The sequence below is a fragment of the Podarcis muralis genome, chromosome Z (genome assembly GCF_964188315.1).
Source record: "Podarcis muralis chromosome Z, rPodMur119.hap1.1, whole genome shotgun sequence".
Lineage (NCBI taxonomy): Eukaryota > Metazoa > Chordata > Lepidosauria > Squamata > Lacertidae > Podarcis > Podarcis muralis.
In genome coordinates this window covers 25,924,180-25,937,041 of record NC_135673.1, presented here as the reverse complement: position 1 = coordinate 25,937,041, position 12,862 = coordinate 25,924,180, and the positions used below count along the sequence as shown (strand labels likewise).

General features: G+C 43.3%; 1 protein-coding gene across 3 annotated transcripts in view; it reads right to left on the bottom strand.

The window, feature by feature from the left end:
- The window catches only part of COL4A6 (collagen type IV alpha 6 chain), a 176,534-nt gene that overhangs the window by 74,854 nt on the left and 88,818 nt on the right, over positions 1-12,862 (bottom strand). The gene's annotated exons all lie outside the window — the stretch shown is intronic.

Sequence of the window (12,862 nt, the reverse complement as noted above, 5' to 3'; positions counted from 1 at the left end):
CTAAAGGAGGAGTACAACTCATCTGGAGCGCAATGTTCGGTTCTGGGTACCAGAGGAGGGAAACAGAGATGATGAGGGGTATGGTTAAGAGAAGTGGATCTGTTTAGCCTTGAGAATTGATGATGGGGTGCAAGTGTCGACATGAAGCACTCTTCAGCTATCTGAAGGGCTGACATGCAGAAAAGGACAAAGGCATGGTCCCTTCTGCTGCTCTTGAGGGAAGGATAAGATCTAATGGGTAGAAGTTAAACAAAGGTAGTTAAGGGGCAACATCAAGTGTCAGCATGAATGGGAATCTCCTGAGGGCCCACAAGCTGTCAGGGGGACCAATTACTCTTTTACACCATTGGAACCTGCTTGTTCATCTGCACCCAAAGGATTCCTGCCAGAAAAATCTTGCTTGACTTTTCTTTGGTCACAAAGATGCTGTTTACTGCAAACAGCACCTCTGGGGTAAAAAAAATATTGGGGTGGATTTTTAGCAGGAAGTTGGTGTAGGCCCCCGATCCATATCAGGAGCACATTCCAGATTTGGGTCCCTGGGCTTCTTCTCCCTCCCCCCCCCCCCCACAAAAGCAAAAATAACTAGCTGAAAAAAACCTTTAAAAAAAACCACGACTAACGTTCCATTTCACAAGAGGTCACATTTGTGTAACTCACTTGCTATTGTTTGCAAATATGTATGTGTATTTGTGTATGTGAAAATTGTGGTAAGCTTGACCAGTGCTCAAAGCCCTTTAACAGCTGGGGAAGAAACAACAGCTATATGAATAATGCAGGATGTACTCAAAGTTGTTTCCAAAGTAGACATGAAAGGCCTTGCTAGTTTGGTTTGTGGAAATGGCAGGCCACAAGAGTTGTCTTAACAGGGGGGGGGGGGGGATTATGGAAAGGCCAGATGGTGTCAAAGTTAGTTCATGTTATGTGTGGTTTTTTAAACTGCATCACAAAATTAAAAAAAAGAATTATCATGTTGTTGTTGTTGTTGTTGTTGTTGTTGTTGTTGTTGTTGTTGTTGTTGTTGTTGTTACTAAAAAGCTAATCCCTGAATTGCATTTCTGCTATAAACTTCAAGTGTTGGAGCAATTTAAATGCAAAAAAATACAATTTTAAATAAAGCCAGAGAACAGTTCAGAGACAAAACCCTACACATTAAACCCCGAAGAGCAGGAAGTCGCCCTACTAAAATAAATGCAAATTATATAAAAACCACTTCTTACAACAAAAAGGGTTTCATCTGTTTGCTAAAATGCTCAAGAGCTAACAAGGAAAGTTACATTAGGTAAGCTATTCCAAAGTGTAGGTGTCACAAACAAAAAGGTCCTGTCCCACACCCTAGAAGATCATTTCAGAAAGCGTGTTCTCCTTCATGGAGAGCACATGTTGCGATGGGGGCCACCAGGACACTCCAAAGTTGTGGGGCGGGCCAAATGACTGTTGGCCACTGATGCGATTGGGCTTCCTTTGTCGCTGGGAAGAAGTTAATGCTGCCATTTGTTGATTGACAGGCAGAAATGCTAAAACTCCTTGCACGAGGCTAGGGCTTCCTCTTTTCGCCCGTGCATCGGATTGCCCGTCCCCCCCCCTTAGAATTAGGGTTGTTCGCTTGACCTTGCTATGCCTGTTATGGGGTCGTCTGCTCTTGGGGCAGGGGCCCGGTAGGAATTTTGTCCATCTGGCTGGGGCCATTTGGTTTTTGCCTACTGCGTAGCAAATCGTCACAACCTGTAAGGTTGCGGTTAGGCATTGGTTTATGGTTTGGTTGGTTGAGGGGCATGGATTGGCTGTGCCTGCCCCTCTAATGCTGCTGCTGCAAGGGATTCCGTTAAAGGAATCGGGGGCTAACTATTGCTTGTCCACCCTTGTCAAGGGGGCTTGGGCCACTGAAAGAGCTCCTGGCTGCATTTGCGGTAGGCTGAGGGCAGGTTCCCTGCTCTGTCGCTACCCCCAAGTGTATTCCCCTTTTCTGACTTTCGCAAGCATGCGGAATGTCAGACTGTGCCCCACGGTGGGGGCAGCTAGTTGCAACCAATGCCTAAGCATCCATTCACATGTTTGTATTTTAATAAAGTTGTGGCCAAAATTATGCCAAAAACCTTAAACAAAAATATTGGTGTGGTGTGTGAGTTATTGGGGTGGCCCTGGGGACCTCAACATGCAACAAGGGAGAACACAGAGATGGCTCTCAGCCCCAAGAAGAGAAAAAGTCATTGTGGTGTAGTGGCTGGAATATTGCGCCTAGTCCTTGTCAATGGACAGGGATGATGATGGCAGTTGTTGAGACTCCTACATTGCACAGGGTTGGAATAGATGACCCTTGGGATCCTTTCTAACTCAACAATTCTATGATTCTGCTATTCTAACTTCTGCAGCTTTTATCAGTTGCAGCTTTCAATTACCAAGCAACTGGACTGCAACTGATACAACTGGATTTGAAACATATACGGTACCTAAACACAAGTTACCTCTGATTTTTCAGCATGAAATGTATGTAGTGCTGCCCAGCTAGAAGACTGATGTGGCTTGTCTTCTGTGGATCTTGCCCCTTTGCAACACATCACTCAAAGAACATTCTGCCAGGAGTGTGCATACTAAATCCTGGAAATTCCAAGGCTAAGAGAATGGTATATTGAAGTGTGGGGTCCAGCTGTACTTCATAAACTCACAGGAGTTATGTGGTTATGATAAGGAGCACAGTGTTAATAATTTCTAAGGAGACTGGAAATGTTTTAAACTGGATTAGAGTAATAGAGTGAAATGCTTCTTTTCCTTTATTTTGAATAAGTTTGATAACTTTGGTTGTGTATAAGCAAAAGAGCCCTCTGCTCTTGTTAATAAACCAACCAAGACTTTTGTAGCACTTTAAAGATTAATGAATTCATTATGTCATAAGCTTTTGTGGACCATAGTCCACTTCATCAGATGCATCATGTGTAATTCTGGATTGGCAAGCATATGCAGTAAAAATGCATGGATGAGAGACCAGGGTTCACAGGATAATGAAATGCACACACACAAAAAAGCTTTGATGGTGATGCTTACATGAAAGCAAAATAGTTACAGTGACCAATTAGCAAGACAACCTTACTGGTGACACAAGCTAATTAATGCACACTTGCACACTTAACACGTATGATGAAGGGCCAAAGAAAAAGCTTGCACCTTAACAAATGTATTGCCTATAAATTTCTGCAAAACCCTTTCTCTCAGGGCTCATCCACACTTCTGCTTGTTCAGTGCTTTCTAGGCATGGGTATATGATGTTTTTCATTTGCCCTGCCCCCCCCCCCCCCCGTTTACTGCTGTTTACTGCTGAATTGCCTGCTTAATTACTTGCTGTTTATTGCTGACTAGTGGAAGTGTGGGTGAGCCCTAACTCTCCCTCTGTTTTTTGCAACAATAGATACCAGTAAGCTCAAAATCATTTTTGTTGTTGATGTTTCTGATATGACTTTTTTTTGCTTCTTTATGTATTATTAATGAAAATAACCATATAGAGACAGAGAAGGAGAGAGAGAGAGAAAGAGATGTACTAAAGAGGGAGAAGAGGGCAGTGGGGGCAAGTTGTGAGAATGTGTAGTTAGTAGAAGCCGAACTCTCTGCTTGCCACCCCTCTTTCACCCAGCCCCTCCCCTCAGACCTTGCCAAACCCTCTCCCCTTGCCATCATGCTTCCTCCTGAGGCCTCTGATTCAGAGCAGGAGTGGGAGTCACCAAAGCATGCCATTCTGAGAGTAATGTAACCGCCAACCCCCTTTCCCAGGGAATTCTGGGAATTGTAACTCTCTGAAGGGCATGCTAACAAACTCTCAGCACCCTTAGCAAAATGCAGTTCTCAGGATGCTTTGGGGTAAGCCATGACTTTTTAAAGTGATATGATACTGCTTTCATTTTGTACTGCTGATGGGGACTCAGATCACCCTGGATAGGTCTTTGATCTCATCCTAAAGAGGCTTTCTTACGTTTGTATATAATAATGCAACACTGAGGAATGATTGTGAAGGTCGTATCCAAATCTGATTACCATTAGTTTCAAGAGTTCTACAATGGAGGGATTAAGTGTAGGTCCTGTGTTCTAATCCCAAGAAAGAGAAAAAAATGACTGAAACCTCTGTTTTACTTTGCACACTACAAGAGAGATCTTAATACTGCTTGAAGATTTAGCCCAGTATCCTGGGGTGGCTCCAGCGGCACAAAGACCCAGCGAAATGTTGCTAATCTCCCTCGTAATGTGATTAAACCACGATAATCTAATTCTTATGAATTTCATTTAACTCCTTTTGAAGATGGCTGGCAACAACATTTTCCACAGTAGAATAGAAAGAAACTGGTTAAACCATGGACAACATGCAGCCCTTCTGCATTTTTCATTTGCACATTGTTTACATTTATTATATCAGGAACCCCTAAAATGTCAGCTAAGCACATGGCAAAATTTGCTTCCTTAACTGAGGCCCCATCTGCACTATACATTTAAAGCAGTATCCTACCACTTTGAGGAGTCATGGCTCCCCCCCCCCAAGGAATCCTGGGAACTGTAGCTTGTCAAGGTTACCGAGAGGTGTTCGACAACCTCTATTCCTCTCAAAACTACAATTCCAATCAATGCTTCTTCCCAGAGAGGTCTGGAAAATCTTACCCTGTGAGGGCAACAGGAGCTTCATAACTATGCTTTACAACTTTGGGGGAAGCCATGGCTATTGAAAGTGGTATGAAACTGTTTTTAAACGTATGGTGTAGATGGGAGACTCAGTCTGAATCTAGTACAGTGGTACCTTGGTTTTCGAATGGCTTGGCTCCCAAACAAATTGTCTCCCAAACACCGCAAACCCGGAAGTCAGTGTTCCAGTTTGAGAACGTTTTTCGGAAGCTGAATGTCCGACGTGGCTTCCACTTGAGTGCAGGAATTTGCTGCAGCCAAATGGAAGCTCCGTCTTGGTTTTTGAACCATTTTGGAAGTTGAATGGTCTCCCAGAATGGATTAAATTCAAGAACCAAGGTACGACTGTACAGCTAAGGCTATAATTCTAAGTAATGAGTAGCTTCCATTGAGGACTCTTCTGTTTACCACATTTACATTTGGCTCTTCTTCTAAGAAGCTCAAATGGCAACCATGGGGGGATTATCTGAGTTTATTCTCAAATCAACACTGCAAGGTAGGTTAGGCTGAGAAAGAGCAGAACACTGATGCAAAGTAGTAAAAATGCTTACAGTATTGTTATTTGGGGACAAATAACAGCCACAAGTGTGTGAGGTGGAGAATGGGGATGGGGAAGAGCCCCCTTGCCCCCTTCACTCACAATACTTGAGGGTTGTCCAATGAAGCTCAATGGTGAGGGATGTAGGACCAGCAAAAGAAAGCGCTTCCCAGCACACAGTCAAACCATGGGATTCGCTATCGCAACTATTTTACTGTCCTAAGCAAAAACAAACTCTATTATTATTATATTAATTATTACATTATATTAAATTTATTGTATATGAATGATTTTTGTTAATGGTTTTCATCCAGTTCTTCAGCTAAAAAATGGCTCCCAAAGCAGCTTACAAATATCAGTGACAAGACAGAGGCTGCCCTCAGGCTTACAACCTAAGACACACCACACTAAAGGAAAAGAGACAGGGAAGGAGAATGAGAAAAGCAAGCCGAGGCACTAATGTTTCAGGGATCCTGTAGTGAACAGAAACAATGGACATTTTCTTTTTTTTTTAAGAGCAGTCAAAAGCACTGGCCTTCCAGCAAAGCCTCTTCGGTGGTGGAAGTCCCATCTGTCTCAAAGCCTGATGAAACCTTATAGCTTGAGCCAGTCCTTCTTTCAGCTGCAGCGTGCTAGAGCACAGTTCTGGCACCTCTCAGGTGGGCGCCATTGCAGGTTGGCTCCCCCCACCTGTTTCTTGCCTTTATGTAATTCAGAGAAGCCCAAAACGAACATTTCAAGTCAAAACAGAAGCTGACTCCACCTAACTCCTAGCCAGTCCTAGCTGCGATTGGTCAAAATACGGGATGGGGCCAATTCATATTTCCTTTTCTTCAATCTTTCTCCCATGTACCAGCAGCAAGCTTTAAGATTTTCAGCTGGGCCTCTACCGTTGCACACAGGCACACTGTGTAAGGGGCCTTCTGAGCTGCCCTAGCCACCTGCCTAAATCTAAGAGAACGAGGGAGGTGGGGGTTATTTGACCTGCACTAGAACCAGGGGTGACCCCCAAATCAACTAGAGAGACAGCTTGCTGTAGTTCTAAGCACCTCTGTGGGCAGTTAACAAGGCTGTTGACAAAGCGGCATCCAGCGACTTACAAGCATCCTCAAGGCGTGAGCTAACAGCAGAAATGTGTTGCGATGGGTAGACTCAATTATCGTATCATATCATATCATATCAGAGAGAGAGAGAGAGAGAGAGAGAGAGAGAGAGCTTTGTTTGTGTACAGGTTGTGTACAGGTTTCAATCCCCTGCATCTCAAGGTATTGATGCGAAGCCCCCTGTCTGAAATCCTGGCAAGCCACTGGTAGTCAGGGTAGAGTCTACTCAATAGACACAATTGGGCTACATGGACAAATGGTCTGACTCATTTATTTATATACCCATTTATGGGTTTTGTGCTGAATGTCACTGCCTATACCAATGTTACCGTATTTTTCATCCCATAGGACGCTCCGTCCCATAGAATGCACCTAGTTTTTTTTTTGGGGGGGGGAATAAAGGAAAATTTAACCAGCTCGAGGAACAGCGGGATGGCAGCACTGCGCCTCCCCGCTGTCCCCCGAGCTTGTGGGGCTGGCCGATGTCTGCCCGAAGCGCGGGGCGCTCTGCTTCAGTGCGCCCTGCGCTCCATGCAGCAGGTGCGAACTCCCGCAGGGCTCCCTAGGCTGCGGGTGTCTGCTCGGCGCGCGGGGCGCTCTGCTTCAGGGTGCCCTGGGCGCCGGGCGGCAGGCTGCTATACGCAGCCTAGGGAGCCCTGCGGGAACTCCCGTGGGCTCCCCAGGCTTGCTGATAGCTTCCTGAAGCCAGGAGAGCGAGAGGGGTCGGTGCGTACCGACCCCTCTCGCTCTCCAAGCTTCAGCGAAAGCCTGTATTTGCCCCATAGGACGCACACAGATTTCCCCTTCATTTTTGGAGGGGAAAAAGTGCGTCCTATAGGGCGAAAAATACGGTATATTTGTGCTACCAAATGATTCTGTGTATACTGTACATAACATATACCTTATATAGTTCAAGTGAATAACTTTTTTAAAAAACACCACCACCATCTGATTTTAATATGCATCATGGGAACACAACCTGGAACAAAAGTGAAGCATTATGTTTCACACACTGTCATATTTGGTTCCTTTTTCATGTCAAAATGGCTTGTGTGTAATTAACGACCTCCCAGGGCTTTAGGGTTTTGTTTCATTTTTTGCTGTTGTTTACAGTAGTGTTTGCCTAGCTCAAAACCAGAAGTTACTATACATTCCAGTGACCCCCTGGGTTTTTTACTGTAGAAAAAACAATTAAAATATAATCTTTGAGATAACTGCACTAAATAAGTTTCAGTACAGACATTGGCAGAGCTTTCCCCACAAAGTTCAAAGTGTTTCCAGCTGCTGTAATTGTGTAGTAGTTAACATTGCAATCCTACCCATTACTCAGAAGTAGAACTCTCACTGTGCTCAATAAGGCTTTCTCCCAGGTTAAATGTACATAGTTTTATTTATTTATTTTTGGAAAATGTATATTTAATTAATATCTCAAGTCTGTTTTGCCATAAAGATGCAAACATGTTAATTCACTCACAAGTCGTCCTACTGAGTCTTAGCTGTGACATCTGGCCCACAGGACAAAAGAGTCTTCCAGAAGATTTGCAAGATTATTGTGATATGCACACAACACCCATCAGCAAAAATGCAGGCAGTAGCTAGAATCCCATTTTCCACGGTGGCTAAATGGGTGCTTACAGGAAGCCCACCAAGCAGGACATGAGCGCAATGAACCCTCTATCAATGTCATTACTCAGCAATGTACAGTGTAATATACATTACCTATGTACACACAATTATATAGCATGTGTGTGTAGATAGGCAGACAAGTAATACCCAGTGCTGCATGAGTGGATTTCCTTTTCCTGGCTGCCCCATGCTCCTGCAGTACCTTGCAAACCCACCCAATCTGCTCCAGAGCGTCCCCCCAGCCCTCTGAAGCAGATCTGGTGGATTTGTGAGGGGCTGCATGGGGGAGGAGAGGAAAAGAAAAGGGAGTCCCATTGGGCAAGCATAAACTTCACAGTGGTTCTCAACCTGTGGGTCCCCAGATGTTGTTGGACTACAACTCCCATCATCCCTGAGCTCTGGCCTTGCTAGCTAATGGTGATGGGAGTTGTAGTTCAACAACATCTGGGGACCCACAGGTTAAGAAAGGCTGCATATGCATACACAACACTGAGGTGGGTGTGGGAGAATTCTATTTTACTAATTTGCTGTAGAGCACAAATAAAGATAGAAGCATATATTCAAATTTACATTCCTTAGGGACATTACAAGCTGACCTATAACAAGTCAGACAACGTTGCCACAGACTGGCAGTGGCCTCAAATGACTTCAGGCAGGTATCTCTCCCAGCCCTACCTGGAGAGGCCAGAGGGATTGAACCTAGGAACTTTTCCTTTTTTATATAATTTTTATTAAATTTTCCTTTTACAAATTCGCCATCTCAAACAAATTTCAGCTTTTTGGACTTCCACCAGCTTCTCCACCAATCATCCATATTTTCCATTTTTACGCATTCTCTATATTTGATATTGCCATTTAATATTATCCTTACAGTTCTATTTCTTTTTTACAATACACCTTTAACTTTCACAAAGCCTAGGAACTTTTCCATGTGGAGCTTGTGCTCTGCCACTGAGCTGCAGTCCTTGCCCCCCACCCCAAGCATTTGGAAATGCTTTCCAGGCTTATGCAGAATTTAACATTTGCAAACTGATGCTTCAGGCAGTGGGGGAGGGGGACACAAAACAAAACAGCCCCCTGTTTTGCTTTTTACACTGTCAGGGGAAAGTGGCAAGTGAGTGAAATCCTACCATGCACCCCTGCCAAGTCTAGCAGCGCTGTTTAATTGGGGTGGGCGGTGGGGGATGGGGATGAAGCATTACACATACACTTTTTCCTTCCCAAGAAATGAGTGGGTAGGGTCACCCCCCCCCCCGAAAGAGTGGGGCAGGCGCCAAGTGTGTTCACTGTGGCTGATCTCCACTGCCTGAGCCTGCAGTCCTCGTGCCACCCGCGAGGATCAAACTCAGGCGGGATCAAATGCCCTAAGCAACATCAGAGATGTGGAGGGATAGCTCTAGGCCAGCAGGAATGCAGATAACTTGCAATTACATGAGATCTCATTCATGGATTGTCAAATTAGCAGAGGTTGGCAAGCGCTCCTTACCTCCTCTTAATTGAGAGCAAAAATGAGCTCTGGCATAGCACTTTGGAATGAAAGGAACTAGAGATATGTGAGGAATTTGCCCTTTGTTTTAAGAAGCATGGACAGTTAACATGGATGTCAAAACACACAGGGCTTGGTGAAATTCTAGGGGATAAAACCGCTGTAAAAGGGGCTGGCTCATGTGGCAACAGCATTGCTCGAAACCACACTTTAAAAAGATAAGAAAATGGAAAGCTTAAAACTTATGCATATGAATCTTTCATCTCTGAAAGCCAGTTCCCTGCCACTAATCTAACCATCATATAAGGACATTACAACAATTAGATGATGAGTAAAATTCCTTAGCTCACTCCTGGAAGAATGATGAAACCATTTTTACAATTATTATTATTTTAGATAGTCCACAGCATTTAGATCAGATAGATTAACAGCAAATTACTGTACTTGTTGCACATTCCATCCTGAAATGTGGCAGGATGGACAAACAAGGTTACCAACTTCGAATTTATATTTTATATCATATGCAGCCATTTGATTTAATCTTGTCTTCAAGAAACTTGTCTTGTTGATGTTAATGCTGCCCACCTGCAGGGTTTTAAGACATGACAGCTCTCCCAACAATGAAGTTTGGCTGTGGGTGTGGGGACTTGAATATTCTCATTTCTACAGATTCACATATCAAAAGCATTTGTAGTGCACACCATTTATTAAGCGTTTGAAACAAGGCAGCGAAAGTCCCGCAATGCTATAACCCAAACAGAATTTTATTTTGTGCACCCATCCAAAGTTCTTGACCTGTCTTTTTCTTTGGATTTCGACCACTTCATCTAAAGGTGGCTAACCTGTTGCCCTACAGATGTTCTCAGACTTCAACTCCCATGAGCCTCGGTCAAACATAGACAATTGTCAGTGATGATGGGAATTGTAGTCGGGCAACATCAAGAGGGCCAAAGCTTGCCCATTCCCAGTCTAATCTCAAGTGAAACCTAATAATCATCCCATCATCCTTGACCACTGGTGGTGCTTAACCCCCCCCCCAAAAAAAACCACAATACTTTTTGCAGTTCGGAAAGTGATGAGGAAATGCTTTGAAAATGAGGGGTGAATGAATTATTAATAGAAAGACCCCAGAATCAAAGTAGGATGAAACGAAATTAATGCTCTTTGTCAATCCTCTATTGCTCAGAACAGACAGAGTAAGCTTTGTGCAAGTAAATTAATACGAATGCTTTAAAAGCAGGTAGTCTTGAGGAGGCTAGTCTAACCCAGACTTCTACAACCTGGTGTCATATGAACATAGGATGCTGTGTTATACAGACTCTTGGCCCTTCTATTGCAATATTGTCTAAACTAACAGCGGCTCTTCCAGGTATCATATAAGGGACATCAGTGCTTTTTTTTCTGGGGGTACTCATACCCCTAAACATTTTGTGAATCTTTGTACTTTTGTCCATTTACTGTATTTATTTTTCCCAATTTGAACTATAAAATGGTGATTTTATTTTTAGGAAATAGGCACAGGGGGACATTATCAGCTCTACCTGGAGAAGGCCAATGGTCAGGGATGGTGGAGTTAGTTTTGAAACCTCTGTCTGCAGAAGGTTTATGTGACTGGCAGACCTTCTATGACTAATGAAAGCACAAACAGGTAAGCACTCTTCAAGCCTCTCCAGAGGAGCCCCCTCACCTTTGAAAACCCCTGCTCCACAGAGCACTCTTGCCATCTCTCCCTCTCTGGTATTTGGACTGACTGTGCCAACTCTCCATTCCAGAGCCCAGCAATGCCTTTTATGGTCTGATAGATTCAGAGTTGCCTGATCTACTTCAGCTCTGGTGAGAGGTCATCTAAACCCACTTTATCATTCCCTGAGCCAAATTGCTCACTGGAGACTGCATTTTAAAAGTATAATTAAATATGTTTGGGCAGCGAGCTGACAGAAAAATGGCACCCAGCAAAGCACTGCCAGTCCTGTCCCGTTCCACCCCCCTCATTTCTTTTTTTATAGCATCATGCTTTTCATGCATAGGGCATTTATTCTTTGATTCTATTCAATGCTCCTTTTGGGACTTGTTTCCATGTCTCTCATTTGAAATCCTCGAGCTATGGAGTGGGTCTGTTAATCCTGGTGGTGTTGATCATAAAGCAACCTCTACTTTTAACTATGGATCATTATGACGACTCTCATTTTACATACCCAAGAAAAAGAAGACGTGTCCAGGGAAAAGGGGACATATGGCAACCCTACATTACGATCATTTTTAAACAAAACTTTAAGGCAAGACAAAACACAGTCAGTTCGATAGGGAATGGTTTATGTTCATCAAATTTATAAACAGTACTCAGAGGTCACAACATACCCCCTGCATCCCATTCAACTATAGGGAGTGAATACCAGAATACGGTGTTTACACTTGCTTCTCAATGTGTCTTGAGATGGCTACATACTCTGTCCTGCACAGGTTTAATGATGGCTGCTTACTGCTTTTATGTTCACTCTGTATGTTCACAAAAGTAATAACAAATGTTTCCCAGAGGTTGCTGTTCATGGTGTACAACTATTATGAAGCCATTCAAAGTATTATTTGTTTCAAAAGTTAACTGCAGAGTTGCCCTTAAGCTGATAAAACAATGAATGAACGCATGAATGGGAAGGAAACTGAAACCTTGATTAGTCTTGGATTGTCATGTTTCCTTTGAGGCATTCATAACCTAAGGAATTTGCCTTATTCTAGGTTGAACTGTTTGCCCACCTAGCAATGTACTATTTTGACAGGCAGCACCTCTTCAAGTTGTCTCAGTCAGAGGCCTTTCAGATCGCCTAATAGCTGATATTTTTAAAATAAAACTGGAGGTGTTCATGATACCACTGAGATATGGTCCCATTGCAGTGGAAGGTAGTTGGATCCAGTAACATTCAACACAGATCCTTGCACGGAAGGGAATTGTCAGTGCATCTGATGCTTACACTGCCTCACCTCCACCTCTCCAGCAGGTATGGGAACCCACATTGAACAGAAAAGTCAGGATTGCAATTGATTTTGCACCACACCCCCCAGCATTACAGACTGAGCTACAATACAGATTGGGCTACAGAAATATCCCCACAATAAAGGTCCATCTCTTCACACAAGTGATTCAGCTCTCTTCCAGTTTAGTAGAAGCTTATCTACACATTCTAGCCCACAAGGCCTCTCTCCAAGAAGGAGCTAGTGACCAAAAATGTAAGTTCTGCTCAAAGCAATGGGACTTAATTATATTATGCTTAGTGGACTACAGGAGTGATCCAGTGCAGTATTATTATTTTTATTATTATTTAACTAAAATATATATACCAAGTACTTGACAGAATACCTTTAAGCAGTTTACAAAGATCTAAAATGTTCAGTAACACTCCGCCGATAAAAGCGAACATTAAAAAACAAATTAACATAAAATGATAAAAATACATA